Raw genomic sequence first — 14,459 nt, 5'->3', positions numbered from 1 at the left:
ATGACAAGTTAGACTACTTGGGCAAAAGAAACTTTATATTCAGAAGGACCGATATGAAGATCGGAAATTTACAAATTAAAAGGCTTATAGATCCTAGAAACTAGTATGGAATGATGTTTTTCGAGTTGCTAGAGTCGAAGTTCAGTTGGTACGGCGGACAACTTTAGGCTCTGTCATCGATTTAGGGAATCGGGTGAAATCAAAAGATGAAAATTTATCGAATCCAAAGCGCATCAAGTCTATCGCTCCCACAGAAATGAGTTTGAATTCTTGGTTATGGAGAGAGGTCGATCTGGGGAATAAGGTTACAACTATAGCACGGTAGGTAGCCCCCCCCAGAGGATTTGCTTAATGTGGCATCAATAGCCCCGTCATTTCAATCCGGAGAGACGGAAGTTGGAAACAGTATTTATTTCCTAGTCAAATCCTTGAAACGGTAGAGATAAGAGTCTTCTATTTCTGGTTGGAATATGTTCCTCATAATTTTTTCTTTTTATTACATTAGTAAACTCAAATTACAGCAATGAGTCATATAAGGCTCCATATACCGCAACTTTACTCCTTCTCTCTCTCTCGCTTTGCTAGGGTTAGGGTTTCAAGTATTCCAAGTTGTGCGGCGCCCTAGGTTCATGGCTGCAGCTAGCGATCACTTCCATGACTGCTAGACTGGCGACCAAGTAGTCACTCAAGGAAGGAGAAGAACCGGTTGACTTGGGGAATCTCAGGGTTCCAGGGAAGGAGTTTTTGGCTCGAAATTTCTATTTGGTTGGGAGGCTTAATACCTGCAGGGGGTTGGTGCTGGATTCATTCCAGAGTGTTGTGAGGTCGATGTGGAGGTTGACTGGTACCGTGGAAGTCCAACCACGGGGAGAACGTTTTCTGTTTACGTTCACCCATGAAAGGGATGTTGCTCGAGTGAAGAAGGGTGGTCTGTGGGGTTTTCAACGTGCCATGATTCTTTTGAACGATTATGATGGCTTCTTGGAGATCTCTGCCGTGAAGCTGGATTTTGTTTGGATTTGGGTGACGTTGGAAGGCATACCTCCAGGCATTTTGACGGAACCTACTGTCTGGTTGGTTGGTGAGACGATTGGCGAGGTGCTGGAGGTGGATCGTACGGCGCTGCGTCGGGGAGATGCTCGGGTCCGGCTTGTTCTCTCTCTCCATGACCCGGTGCATTTTGACCGTTGAGTTAGGGTTTCTCATGTGGATGTTCTAACCCTAAGGTTCAGGTATGAAAGGCTTCTAGGGCGCTGTTACTCCTGTGCCATGTTGAATCATGGTGTGGCCAACGTTGCCCTAGGGTGGAGGACTCGGCGACTGATTCTGTGGTAGAGGCGGGTTCGCAGCCGGCAATGGGACCGATCGTTCCAGCCCTAGTCTTTAGGGCAAACGTTCAACCCTCTATTTCTTCTCCGCTGCTATCTGTTGAGTCACAAATAACTTATGCAATTGTGCCCCATAATTATGAATTGCCAGCGTTTGAGTCTCCCGGGACTGAAAATACTTCGACTCAAACTCCGGTGGTGGGGATGCGTCGTCCCAGAGATGAGGACGGCCCTGAAGATGGTAAGCGTGCCAAACATGGATTGGATTTGGTTCCGGGCACTCTCCAGCCGGAAAACCTCAGCCTTCAGATTTCTGATGCAGGTTTGGTTGGTGGGAAGTGGTCTCCAGCTTCGAAGGTGTACAAGAAGAAGGGCCGGCCTCGTGGCTCCAGAAACAAGGCCAAAACGACACCGGCGGAGTCCTCCGGTGACGGTTCTGAGTCTATGGCGTCGGGGTCTCCTGACGGTGGAGCTACTGGTGTGAAGGGGATGCATGCTGGGCTAGCAGAGCCCGTCTCCCAGTCCGGGTAGGAGATGATTCCCTACGTCAACTAGGATGTGACGTGTCTTGCTTGATGGCGGCGATGTACACCAGAAGGGTCTTAGGCGTCAATGCGGTCAAGGAAGTGTCTCATGCATGCTAGAAGGCGTAGGTTATCGTAGTGTCGTAGTTTTCATTTGCTTTGGCTAGTAGTTTTCTTTTGGAACTTTAGTTTTGTTGGATTTCCTTTTGGTTTTAGTAATCTATTGAGCTTGCATTGTAATATGAAGGGTGCTTGTACCCTTTCATGCTTGACCGAGTGAGGTCGTTATGATTTCGATAAATTGATTAGTCTTCCGTTGCCCTAAAAAAAATATATATATTACAGCAATGAGTCTTTCGTGGATTGAACGATAGGAAAGGAAAAAATATAAAACAATAAATACACGATTTCCTCATTTATTTATTCATTTTGCAGAGATAGAAGAGTTTATTAATCCATCATTAATAGTTAGTTCTCAGAACAAATATACAACGGATATAAATACGTTGTTTATTAATTTATTCATTTTGCACAGGTCAACGAACCCATCGGTCAATCCTCGATCAGCTGAACTTGCAACACCTTGTGCAAACAGGTGGTATCACGCTGACATCACAGTCGCAGCACTGAGGATAAGTTTTGTTCTTTGGGCAGCTTGGGCAAGCTGCATATATGCAGATTAATCAATTATGAAACTAATCTTATTTATCCGGGATCAATTAATCGCAAAAAATAGACCAACACAATGTGTTCAATCGAGAGAGAGAGTGCTTAGTGCTTACGATATACCACGATCTCCTCGTTATTCCCACCAGCAGTTGGGGTGCCTCCGATCATTGGCATTATACCATTGCTGCTTCTAGCTTCCACCAATTTGATTCGGCTCATTTGAATTTGAGCGAAACAAACGGTCAAAAACAACGTCAAGAGTGTTGCCAATGACTTTTTCATCATCATCTTGATATGATTCTCTCTTAATAAATTTGCTTGCAATTTAAGTTGTTTAATTTGCAGTTACATGTACTTGATCTACCTCTCAAGCTTCAATTCCCTCTATTAATTTATATAGCAACTATGTACAATCATGTGTAGTCAGCGTCGGGCGAGAAGGATGAATTGACCATCCTTAATTTTTAGAAAATTCTTAATTAGGATTAATTACCAAATATTTAATATTTTGTTATAATTAGTCTTAATTATCCTTAAATACTTGGAAAGGAATGAAAAAAGAAGGATTAAATACTCGTTACTCCTCATACTTTTCCCTGAAAAACAGTTCGGTCCCTCGCCTTTTAAATTAAACTGAATAGTCCTTATTCTCTCTAATTCTCATATAACAGGTCCAAAATTATCTGAAATGACTATTATGCCCCTCATTTTCTCTTTTTATTATTATTTTTATTTTATTTTCTCTATTTTTTTAATTTTTCTCCCATTTTTTTATTCTCTCTCTCTCTCTCTCTCTCTCTCTCTCTCTCTCTCTCTCTCTCTCTCTCTCTCTCTCTCTCTCTCTCTACCCCAAGCGGAGGCAATCCAATCCCTCTCCGCCATCCTCCTTTCCCTCATCTACGGCCTCTGCCGCCGCTCGATCGATGATGCTGTCTGCATCCCCGAGATCTTCCGATCCGAGCCAGTGCTCGCCCAGACGGAATTGGCTCTGGTGCTGTTCAAGGAGCTCTTCCTCATCCACCTCCTCCTAGTTCTCCAGTGGTACAATCGCCGGCGATCGCAGATTCTGTCGTCGCTGTCCCCAAATGTCAGCTATGAAAACGACGACGTTTCGATCAACGACATGTCGGTGGCTTTTCTGGCGGGGTCGAATTCGCTGTCGAAGATGAGTGGGAACCAGACGGCGGGGCTGAAGGAGATGGAGAGCAGCTACGAGAGGGTTTTGGATGAGAATTGTAGGGTTTTCAGTGAATATTTCAGGGAGGTTTTGGAGAATAAAGATGGAGGAAGAGTGATTGATCCACCGGGCGTGGTGTTGGAATTGAGTGAAGGAAGTGATGAGTTCCGATATGATGATCGGAGCACCGGAGAAGATCGATGAAGGGTGAGGAGCAGTGACGCTGGAGCTTGCGGTGTGCGTGTGGGGACCGGGATCGACGTATGGTCCTGATTGGCTCGGGTTTCGGTCTGGATTCGACTGGTGATGGTGGTGCTGTGAGATGGTGGCCGGAAGTGGTGGTCTTCGATGATGGCAGAGGAAGAGAAGAAGAAGAGAGGTTGAGGGAGAGAGAGAGAGACCGTGCGGCCAGGAGAGAGGGAGAGAAATCCCGGGTTGCCAGTCGAGTTGGGGAGGTTGGGGTGGAGCCGATTTCAGGAGCAGCTTGTCGAGATTGGAGAGAGAGAGAGAGAGAAGCAGAAAAAATAAAAAATAAAAGAGAGAGAAAAATTAGAAAAAAAGAGAGAAAAAAAATATAAAAAATGATCTTGGGGGTAGAATAGTCATTTTAGACCTGTTTTGGACCTGTTGTGTGAGAATTAGAAAGAATAAGGACTATCTAGTTTAATTTGAAAGGCGAGGGACTAAACTGTTTTTCAGGGAAAAGTTTGAGGAGTAACAAGTATTTAATCCAAAAAAGAATTACTATGTTAGTACACTCAATCAAATTAATACATATTTTTGGAAGATTTTACCATAGTTTCATTTTTCTTCGTGTGTTAAGTGTGGTCAGTCAAATTAAATAATTAATACATATTCTTTCTATCCAAAAAAAAAATTAATACATATTCTCTCTCAAAGTGTGCGGCTATTGCCACCCTACCACTTTTTGTTCACCCTACATTTTAATTTCAAGTATTAAATTTACTTATCTAACCCATTTCTCTTTTCAGAAATATCCTTATATAACAAATATAATTAAAAAATAATAATTTTGAAGAAAATCTCTCATTTAATTTATACCAATAAAAAAACTAAAATATACTAAACTTTCCTAATAAAATCATAATCTGATTTACTTTCATTTTTTAAATTTTTTTCTTCCTATTTCAATGTTTCGTCTATTTCAATCCATGTCAAAAGATGAGTAAGTTAACAACTATGAGCAATGAAGAAGAAATTGATTTTTTTTTTCGGTTTTAAATTTTTTACTTTTAACGTTCACAAAGAGTATTGCAAAGATTTTGATGAAGTTAACTACTTAACTATAATGGTTTTGTGAATTGAATAACGAAATAACGATGAAGAGGCGGTTTTGTGAATTGAATAACGAAAAAAAGACAAAAGAAATAGTAATAAAATTTGGGTGGAGAAAATGAAGATTAATGTCATGAGAAATTCAGTAGTTTTTGTATTTAATTAATTGATTATATATTTAGTTTTCCTTACATATTTGGATCTTAAAAAATTAGTATACGTATTAGTTATTTTGCACTTCGGTAATATAGTTTTTTAATAATTCAAATGGTTGTAGGGTGAACTAAGAAAATGATAGGGTGGCAACAGCTGCACCCTTTTCTCAAATTCTAAAAAATTATTAAAGATAGTTTCAATTCAAGACATAGCAGCCTTATATTCCTACATGACCCATTAACACGACTCTAAATAAGCACAAAATGGAATGGGTTGAACCCGCACGATTAAAAAGTGGGTCGGTATAAACGGGTAAGTTGTTGGTTAACCTGCCAACATAAAGTGAACCTGTATCACCCAATTATTATTATTGTGAATTTGAAATATTTTCCTTCATCATTCTTGAGTTTAATTATACATGAATTATATATAATTATTTATATTATTCGCCATGCGGAGTTTGTAATGAATTTATTCAGTTTACATTTATATTAGTTAAAACATTGCAACTCATAACCCTTAAATGAGTCATTTTGTCCAACACGACACGACATATTTATTAAATAGGTTAAGCGAGTTGAAAATGGGTACCCCTTTTAATAAATAGGTTGAGTTTGGATTTAAATTTTCTACACGATTATTAAATATGTTGGGTTTTGATTTATCTCCTATGACACGACAAATACTTTAATCCAACACGAACCCGATATTAATGCAAAATCTTTAGTTTGTAAGTTTCATTGATTAATTGTGGTAGTGCAAACTGTGGCTATAAATTGAGCAATGCTGCGGAGAAGAGGAGTATATGCAAATCAACTAGAAGCACTGTTATTAGCTTAACACATATATTGTCCACAACTGAGTAGGTACCAAAAGATTGACAATCATCCATTAAGATGAAGAGATCATCGGCAGTAATCTCGTGGTCTTCTTCATGGTTTGCTTGGCCGGAATCTAAATCGACCAAATCAAATTGGTTCAAGCTAGGAGTGGTTGTCCAAGGATATTCACAAGCACCCCAGTTGGTGATCATCAATATATTGTTGTCTATCGGAAGTAACTCTAATCTCGATCAATTTCAATTTCAATATATTTATCATTTGCTAATTGATATTGAACTGATACTTAATTAATTGCATGTACAATAAAATATTAATTTGATCTGATTGCTGCGACTTTGACGTCAACAAGGTTCCACCGATTTGCACCTTGTGCTGCAAAATTTGATGAGTTCATGAACATCCACAATTTATAATGAATAATTAGTTAAGCAAGTGTCATAAAAAAAAATTAGTTAAGCAACAGAAGGAGCTCCGCACAAGTCGGAGCGTTCTAGGGTTTTGGTAAAACAGGGTTTCTCTTGGCGCTTGTCTGGCGGCACCCTCACGATGATGACAGCTCCTTACCTAGTCGGAATGAAACGGGTGTAGCCGGACGAGCTTGTTAGGTTTGGTGCCTATCCCTCCTTGGTGGAGATATTTTGCATGGCATGAATGGTATTATTGGTTTGTGTATTCAAGGTGACAACTTATGCATGAGAAATTGGTGCATAGTTAAGTGTATGCATTGGGTATATATAAATGCATGGTCAAATTGATGCATTGGGAATAAATGCATGGTTAAATTTCATGTATTGACCTTTTAGTCTTCCTATGGAGTTAATGAGGGAGATGGGTGGTTGGTTCATGAATGGAAATTGATGAAGTGAGTCTAGAGACTTCTATCAATGATATAAATAGATGAAACTTGTGTAGAGGCAAGCAAATGAGAGGTCAAGAGCAACTTTAAGGGTCTTCGTGTATAGAAGATAAAGTGAGTTGTGTTCAAGAGTGTGAATAGTTCTTGGGGTAGAGTGATCTTCTAGGTTGAGAGAGGGTGTACAAGGGGTATACTTTTGGATACAAGGACTTGGATTGGGCATAAACTTGAGCGGTATAATATTGTACTTATGTAATTATTTCATTCGTAAAGGTGAAACTCTCCAAGGACGTAGGCAAGGATATTGGTCGAACCTCGTTAAATCTTGTTGTCTTCTTGGCTTGGTTATTTCTTCTTTCTATCTCTATTTCTAGTATTTGCGTAGCGGAGGGATTAATTTCCCTAACAAGTGGTATATATCAGAGCTTCGGCTTATCGATCGTGGGCTGTTGTCATGGCAAGTTCTAGCATCTCACATTTCAAGGTGGAGCAGTTTCATGGAAAAGGAAATTTCACTCTATGGCAAAGGAGGATGAAGGACATCCTAGTTCAACAAGGTCTTGCAAAACCATTGAAGGAAAAAGATGCAAAGCCGGAGAAGATGCAGATGAAGATTGAGACGAGTTGGAGTCCAAGTGTGTTAGCACTATTAGGCTTTATATTGCTAACAATATTATCAATAATGTTAATGATGTAGATTCGACACCTGAGCTTTGGGAGAAAATGGAGAAGCTTCATTTTGGGAAAGACTTGCAGACGAAGTTGAATCTAAAGCGGGATCTCTCTACAAGCTCAAGATGGGAGAATGTGCGAGTCTCATGGAGCACATGAATGTGTTAAGAGGATTGGTAGATCAACTAGCAAGAGTTGATGTAAATATTTAGGAAGAAGATCAGACCATTCTACTTCTTACCTTGCTTCCTGATTCGTATAAGAATATCATCACTACAATCTTGTATGGTAAGGATACATTAAAGATGGAGGAGGTGGAATCAACTCTCTTAATTCATGAGAAGCGGAGGAAAGCCGATGATTCCCAAGGTTCCGTCTTTGTTGCTCATGATCGGAATCAAAGGGAAAGGTCAATTGCCAGGGGATCTAGTGGACATAACAAGTCTAAATCTAGGGGCAGGGGAAAAGGCAAGCAATGCTACAAGTGCAAGGAGTGGGGACACATAAGGCTGGATTGTCCATTGTTGAAAGAGAAGGATGATAAGGGCTCAGATTGCTCCTTGGTTGGTGTAGCACAGGTTTCAAATGATTTTGGGGAATTTCTCACAGTCTCCAAAGGTAATTACACTTGTTCTCAACGTGATTGGATATTGGATACTGGTTCTTCTCATCATCTTTGCTCCAGGAGAGAATATTTTGATACGTTCCAAGAAGTCCAAGGATTTGTGACTTAGGGTGATAGCACCAGGCGTAGTGTCATGGGTGTTGGAACGGTGAAGATCAAGATGTTTGATGGAGCAGTTCGCACTTTGGATGATGTTGTATACGTCCTAAGGTTCCGAAGAAATTTAATATCCTTGAGCCAGTTAGACTCCAAGGGCTGCAGGATTTCGTCAGCAGGGGGAGTTATGAAGATATCACGTGGCTGCATGGTCCTAATGAAGGGAGAAAAGTGTGGAATGTGTTCCGTCTATTAGGAAAACTCAGACCTTGAAGGTTGAAGGGAAACGATGTGCACAAGGATGCAGGTACCTTAAGCGGTTCTCGTTTGCGGGCATAACCGAGACGCCAATCACAAGTTTCCAAGTTTCAGACGATGGTGAGAAGGTAAATCCTGCTAGGGAATGGGTCAAGTCGAGGTCCCTCTTTGGAGTCAACAAGTGATCGTTGTCTCGGGGCAGTTACACATGGTATTGACCTATTGAATCAGGGGGAGTTAGGACCACATGTAATTGACTCTGATTATGTGTAACTGGTGCAAATAGAAGGCCAATGGATTGCTTGTGGGTATAACGAGCTGTGTCTCAGATTGAGATGACTTCAGGGATTGAAGTGGTGATGTGGAGCTCTTCACCAAAGTCGGGAGGGGGAGATTGTTAGGTTTGGTGCCTATCCCTCCTTGGTGGAGATATTTTGCATGGCATTAATGCAAGGTATTATTGGTTTGTGCATTCACTACCAGAAAAAATGTCTTTTACGGCCCACAATGTGCGCCGTAAATGGACATGCCGTAAAAGACAACTATCATTTACGGCACACATTATGTGCGCTGTAAATGAGTCTCAGCGTGCATCGTAAATGAGCTAAAAATGGGCCGTAAAAGAGAGGTGCATTTACGACACACTTACTATGCACACTGTAAATGAGTTAAATGTATGCCGTAAAAGAGAGTTACATTTACTGCACACATATCATGCACGCCGTAAATGATGTTTGAAAAAATAAAAAATAAATAAAAACAAAAAATTCACAATTTATTTATTATTTCTTGATTCTATATTTTTGTTAGTAAAATAAACTTCATTTATATAATCATTGTACATCATATAAAATTTGCTTACAAGTAAAGGAGAATCCATTTCCTACACTACTTTACATTCATTTCTTTCACCTACTCTACAAGATTGTAACTCATTGTCACAAGACTCACATCCCTATATGAACTGAACTAAACCCATAATAACTTCCTTGTGCCTCACCAAGTTGTCCTAAAAGCAAGGGTTCAGTCCATAGTACTAAATAACCCATAACAACTTCTTGTGCCTCACCAAGTTGCAGTCCTAAAAATAAAAACCTAACTGGAAGTAGCAACTACTATGATTTTACCTTCCAGACAAGTATATTGACATCGTGTTGCTGTCACCATAGAGGTCTGGACTGACCTGTTGTTATGCACCAACAAGTAACAAGATCAATAATTCAATTTTCAAAAAGAAAAAACAAGAATTCAACTTATCAGAGAATAAGATATATAATAAAACTGGACTTTGTTGCACTGAATTTAGGTGGTGATGGCTAGTGAACTGTGATCATCTAGTTCTAGTCTGAATCAATGAAAAAATGATTTTCAAATCATTTCTGTCAAAGTATTCGTCATTCAGCTTCAATCTTAGGTGTGGCCAACATAATACTTTTGGCATGTAATCAAAATTCAATCAAAACACCATGTCTATATTTGAAACTGTTAGTGATTTGAATAACCAACTCTTTGTCTCTCTTCAAATGCACTTGTACAAGACAGATATTCTGCATAACATGAAAACACAAGACAAACACTTGAACGGAATGAGTTATAACCCAAACAGCCCAAGAGCTCATACAACTACGTCAATAGAGAGGCATAACATAAAATTTTAGTTTTGTAGTGTGTACAACATATTAAGCACAGTGAAGAACAAGGATTATTATCATTCAAGCTCCAATAGTTAACAACCATAAAGAAGTTCTTGCAAGCAGTTTCCAATGTTGAGAATGTTAATTGGAAATCGTCTATGCATAAAACAAATACAAACTTGTGTAAAAAAAATATAAGAAAAAAACAAACACAAACTTCACAATAGCACAACTACACAAATCGATTTCAAATCGATAAAGATATTACAGTTACCTGCACAGGCGGAGATGAAAAATCGCAGCCAAGGTCAAGTCCTATCTCCTTCAAATCCCTACAGAGGCTCTGTCGATGTAAACAATGGCGTGCTCAGCTCCAATTCTCAATCGCAACACCTCGTCGCCACCGCCGAATACCTCCGCCATTTCAGTAATAATATTGGCATGCCCTCTGTTTATATGAAGAAGTGCCAATAATATTGTGGTCATAATTCCTGAATCAGAAGTCATGGAAGAGCATGAGAGCATCATCAAGGTTCTGTTAGGTCAAAGGATAATGAAGAAGATATAAAGAACATTGTCTAGAGACTCTAGACAGGTCCTGATATCATATAAACAAGGTAGCACTTCTTTTATTGCAGAAACAGAAATGACATTGTGAGAAAAGCAAGTAGAATTGTCATTGCACCCCACAAGGGATCTGGCAAGTACTGAACATCAAAAAATGTGTGCCCTAGTGATTTTGGTGCAGGAACATAATTGACAGAAAATTTTATTAGATAAGTCTGTTGTTTGATTCTGCCAAATATGTTGTTTGATTGGAGTATTTTTATTATTAAGGGACTGTTAGAGTTATCTGATATAGACATAAGGGGTATATGTATCGAGCCAAACACAAAAGCATTAACAAATTAGCCAACTTGTCATTAGGTTAATTGATGTCACTACATAAGTAATCATGTGAAGATTAATTAATAATTGAGATGAGCTTAAAATCACACTATTCAAACACCGATACAACTCAATCTCTGTCAACAAATGTAACAAAAGTTTTAATGATCAAACACCCCACATCAAAGAGGCCTACCTGAAACATAATATATTATATTTGACACAAAATATCTAGTTGCATTACCTTAGCAGATTTAGAGCGTGGCTTCTTTGGACCTTCTTGTTCAGGTGCTTCTTCAAGAAGTGGTTCAGGGGCCGGGCAACATTCAACAAAACGAGCAGTCACAAGTCTAACAAAGTTATCTTGAGCAGCATTCTGAACTGCAGAAAGAAAACCCAGAAACAGTACTTACTATCCCCAATAGAAAATAGCATGTATAGGCATGGAGAGCACAAAAAAAAAAAAGTACATTTAATCACAACATCCCATTAAATTCTCTTTTCCTTCCCACAAAAGAACACTATTGAATTCATCATTTTCCGATATCAAATAGGTCAAACATTAAAGCAATACCTTGACTGCTATTTGATTTGGATTTCTGATTGGCTCTGTCCATTAATTGTTGCTGTGTAAGTCTGCCGTGCTCAAGTAGACCAGCAAGAAATTGTTTGCACTACCAAAACAAAGCAAATGTAGATAAAACACCAATCCGACCCCCAAAATTCACCAAACAAAAAATACACAAAAAAATGAACTAAATCAAGCTCCTGGGCCACAACCGCCAGAAATTTTGCAAACCTAAGTCGATGGAGTATGTTATATCATACACCGCAATGTACTGAACTTTAAGCCCAGCCTCTGCATCACCACAAATCCACAAAAAGCAACTAACTTTACTCAAATTAAACCAATTCAATCTAGAGTTTTACAAACCAGATTCAAAGAATCAAAAACCCCCAAAAAAATTGAGACAAGGAATTCACAAAAAGCTATTAACTTTACTCAAATTGAACCAATCCAATCTAGGGTTTTAATAAACAGATTGAAATAATCAAAAACCCCCAAAAAAAAAATTGAGATGAGCAGAAGAATTACTGGATTCTTGGGTAAAGGGCTGGACGCAATTGTGCTAGACCAGAATCAGGATAGAATCAAGTCTCTCCACTCCCGCCTCGCCGCCGAATACCTCCGCGCCAAAACCAGAGTGAACGACGGAGATTCCAGAGTGAAGAGATTCTTCAATTCCGGCGAGAACCGAGTCTTCTCTGCGCTTTTGGCCTCGCTGCATTTGAGTCAGAGCGAGTTGTTCTTGTTCAAGTGCTTCGTGGTGTCGCTTTCTATGCGATTGTTGAAATCTCGATCGTGGTCATGGGCTCACACTTCTTCAACACCAGCTGCACGTTCTTCCTCAGATCTAAAGGAATTCATAAATAAAAAAATCTGAAACAAGCCCCAATTGAATTTGGGAGAGATGAGAGAGAAGTACTCACCTGATGACCAGATTATTGGCATCGGCCTTTTCATCAATGAGTGAGGATGAAGAGAAGAAGAGGAAACGAGATGGGAGATCGATGAAGAGAGAGATCTGGGTTTGCGGTTAGGTTTTATTTTTTGGAAAAGAATGTTTAAGTAAAAGGTGTGGTGGCAAATTAGAATTTAGGTGAGCGGGATTCTGAAATTTTTGCTCGTCATTTACGGCGCACAGTAATATAGGCCGTTAATGACTTTAATCACCTCATTTACAGCATATATGCTTAAGACTAAAATGAAAAGTTTTTTACGGCACACAAAAAAGCATGTCGTAAATATAACATGACATTTACGGCGCACATGCAAAGCACGCCGTAAAAAATCAGAAATGGAAGTCTTTTACGGCACACAAAAAAACACCCCGTAAATGACACTCTTTTACGGCGCACAATTTATGCACGCCGTAATTTGCGCGTCGTAAAAGACAAGTTTTCTGGTAGTGATTCAATGTGACAACTTATGCATGGAAAATTGGTGCACAGTCAATTGCATGCATTGGGTATAAATGCATGGTCAAATTGATGCATTGAGAATAAATGCATGGTTAAATTCATGTATTGACCTTTTAGTATTCCTATGGAGTTAATGAGGAAGATGGGTGGTTGGTTCATGAATGGACATTGATGAAGTGAGTCTAGAGACTTCTATCAATGGTATAAATAGATAAAGCTTGTGTAGAGGTAAGAAATGAGAGGTCAAGAGCAACTCTAAGGGTCTCTGTGTATAGAAGATAAAGTGAGTTGTGTTCAAGAGTGTGAATAGCTCGGGTAGAGTGATCTTCTAGGTTGAGAAATGGTGTACAAGGGTTATCCTTTTGGATACAAGGGCTTGGGTTGGGCATAAACTTGAGCGGTGTAATATATTACTTGTGTAATTCTCTCATTAGTGAAGATGAAACTCTATCTCCGAGGACGTAGGCAAGGATATTGGCCGAACCTCGTTAAATTTTGTTGTCTTCTTGGCTTGGTTATTTCTTCTTTCTATCTCTATTTCTAGTATTTGCTTGGCGGAGGGATTAATTTCCCTAATAGGGCTATGATGCTGTCAGTTCGAAGTTCTCAGTGGGAGATACGGCGCCTTTTTCTCTTTTCTTCTCAGGCAAAATCGATGGGGCTTCAAGGAGATTATGGTGGTGGTCTGGTGTTCTATGGCAGATTGTTGGGCCATGGTTGAAGGTCCATCAGTATCCGAGTCAGACCAGGTCAGTCTTCACGGGTTTGGGTGATTATTGGGGACACTCTTCAATGGCTGGGTTCATAAGAGAAGGGGATACCGGAATTGGCAGCAGTGGGCATGGTGGTTGGCAGTGTACAGTGCCATGGTCTACAATTGTTGGCTTGTTATGGTATTTTCAAGCTTTGCGTGGTACTAGAGGCTAGGGAATGTGAGAAATCGCTTCGTACAACGGCGGCATCCTTGTCGTTGGGCAAGGCTTTGTGGCTATGCAATTACCGGCACCAACCTCACTGTGTGTCTTTCTGTTTGGCAGGAATCAGAGTTTTAGTTGTGGAAGATGAAGATTGACGGCAACATCTCTTTTTATTTATTATTTGTTTTTTTTTGCTTTTTTAGATTTCTATCTATCTTTAGTTTTAATGTTTTATGGCTAGGTCAGTTGAGTCCCTCCCCTCAAGAGCTAGGGTTTGGGGTTCTTAGTGGTATGTTTGTGCCATTGTTATGGTGTCACTCCCAGATACTATTGGATTTATTCTTGGTATTATTTTAAGGTCGATGTATTGGGGAAGAGCTCCTGCACGTGGTCTGGCGGTTTTGGGTCACGGTGTTGAAGGGAGTCTTTTTCTTCTTGAGATTGGCTATGAGGATGTATGGAGACTTCTGGGTTGGTTTGTCTGATGAGTTGTTGATATGGCGTTATTCCTGAGGACTATATGTGATATTATCGATGG

At 39.7% G+C, this 14,459-nt stretch overlaps 1 long non-coding RNA gene across 2 annotated transcripts; it reads right to left on the bottom strand.

Annotated features, from left to right (window-relative positions):
• Positions 1 to 9,434: 9,434 nt before the first annotated feature.
• Positions 9,435 to 11,934, bottom strand: LOC133708320 (uncharacterized). 2 transcript variants are annotated; one of them, XR_009845754.1, is made up of 4 exons: positions 11,596 to 11,934; positions 11,266 to 11,402; positions 10,408 to 10,624; positions 9,435 to 9,682 (listed from the first exon to the last, which is right to left on the bottom strand). It is a non-coding gene; the product is annotated as an uncharacterized LOC133708320 (long non-coding RNA). The 2 variants fall into 2 exon arrangements; XR_009845753.1 differs by having other exon boundaries at positions 11,266 to 11,934.
• Between the last annotated feature and the right edge of the window lie 2,525 nt (positions 11,935 to 14,459).

The sequence above is a fragment of the Rosa rugosa genome, chromosome 5 (assembly GCF_958449725.1).
Source record: "Rosa rugosa chromosome 5, drRosRugo1.1, whole genome shotgun sequence".
In the NCBI taxonomy this organism is placed as follows: domain Eukaryota; kingdom Viridiplantae; phylum Streptophyta; class Magnoliopsida; order Rosales; family Rosaceae; genus Rosa; species Rosa rugosa.
This window is presented reverse-complemented; position numbering and strand designations above follow the sequence as displayed.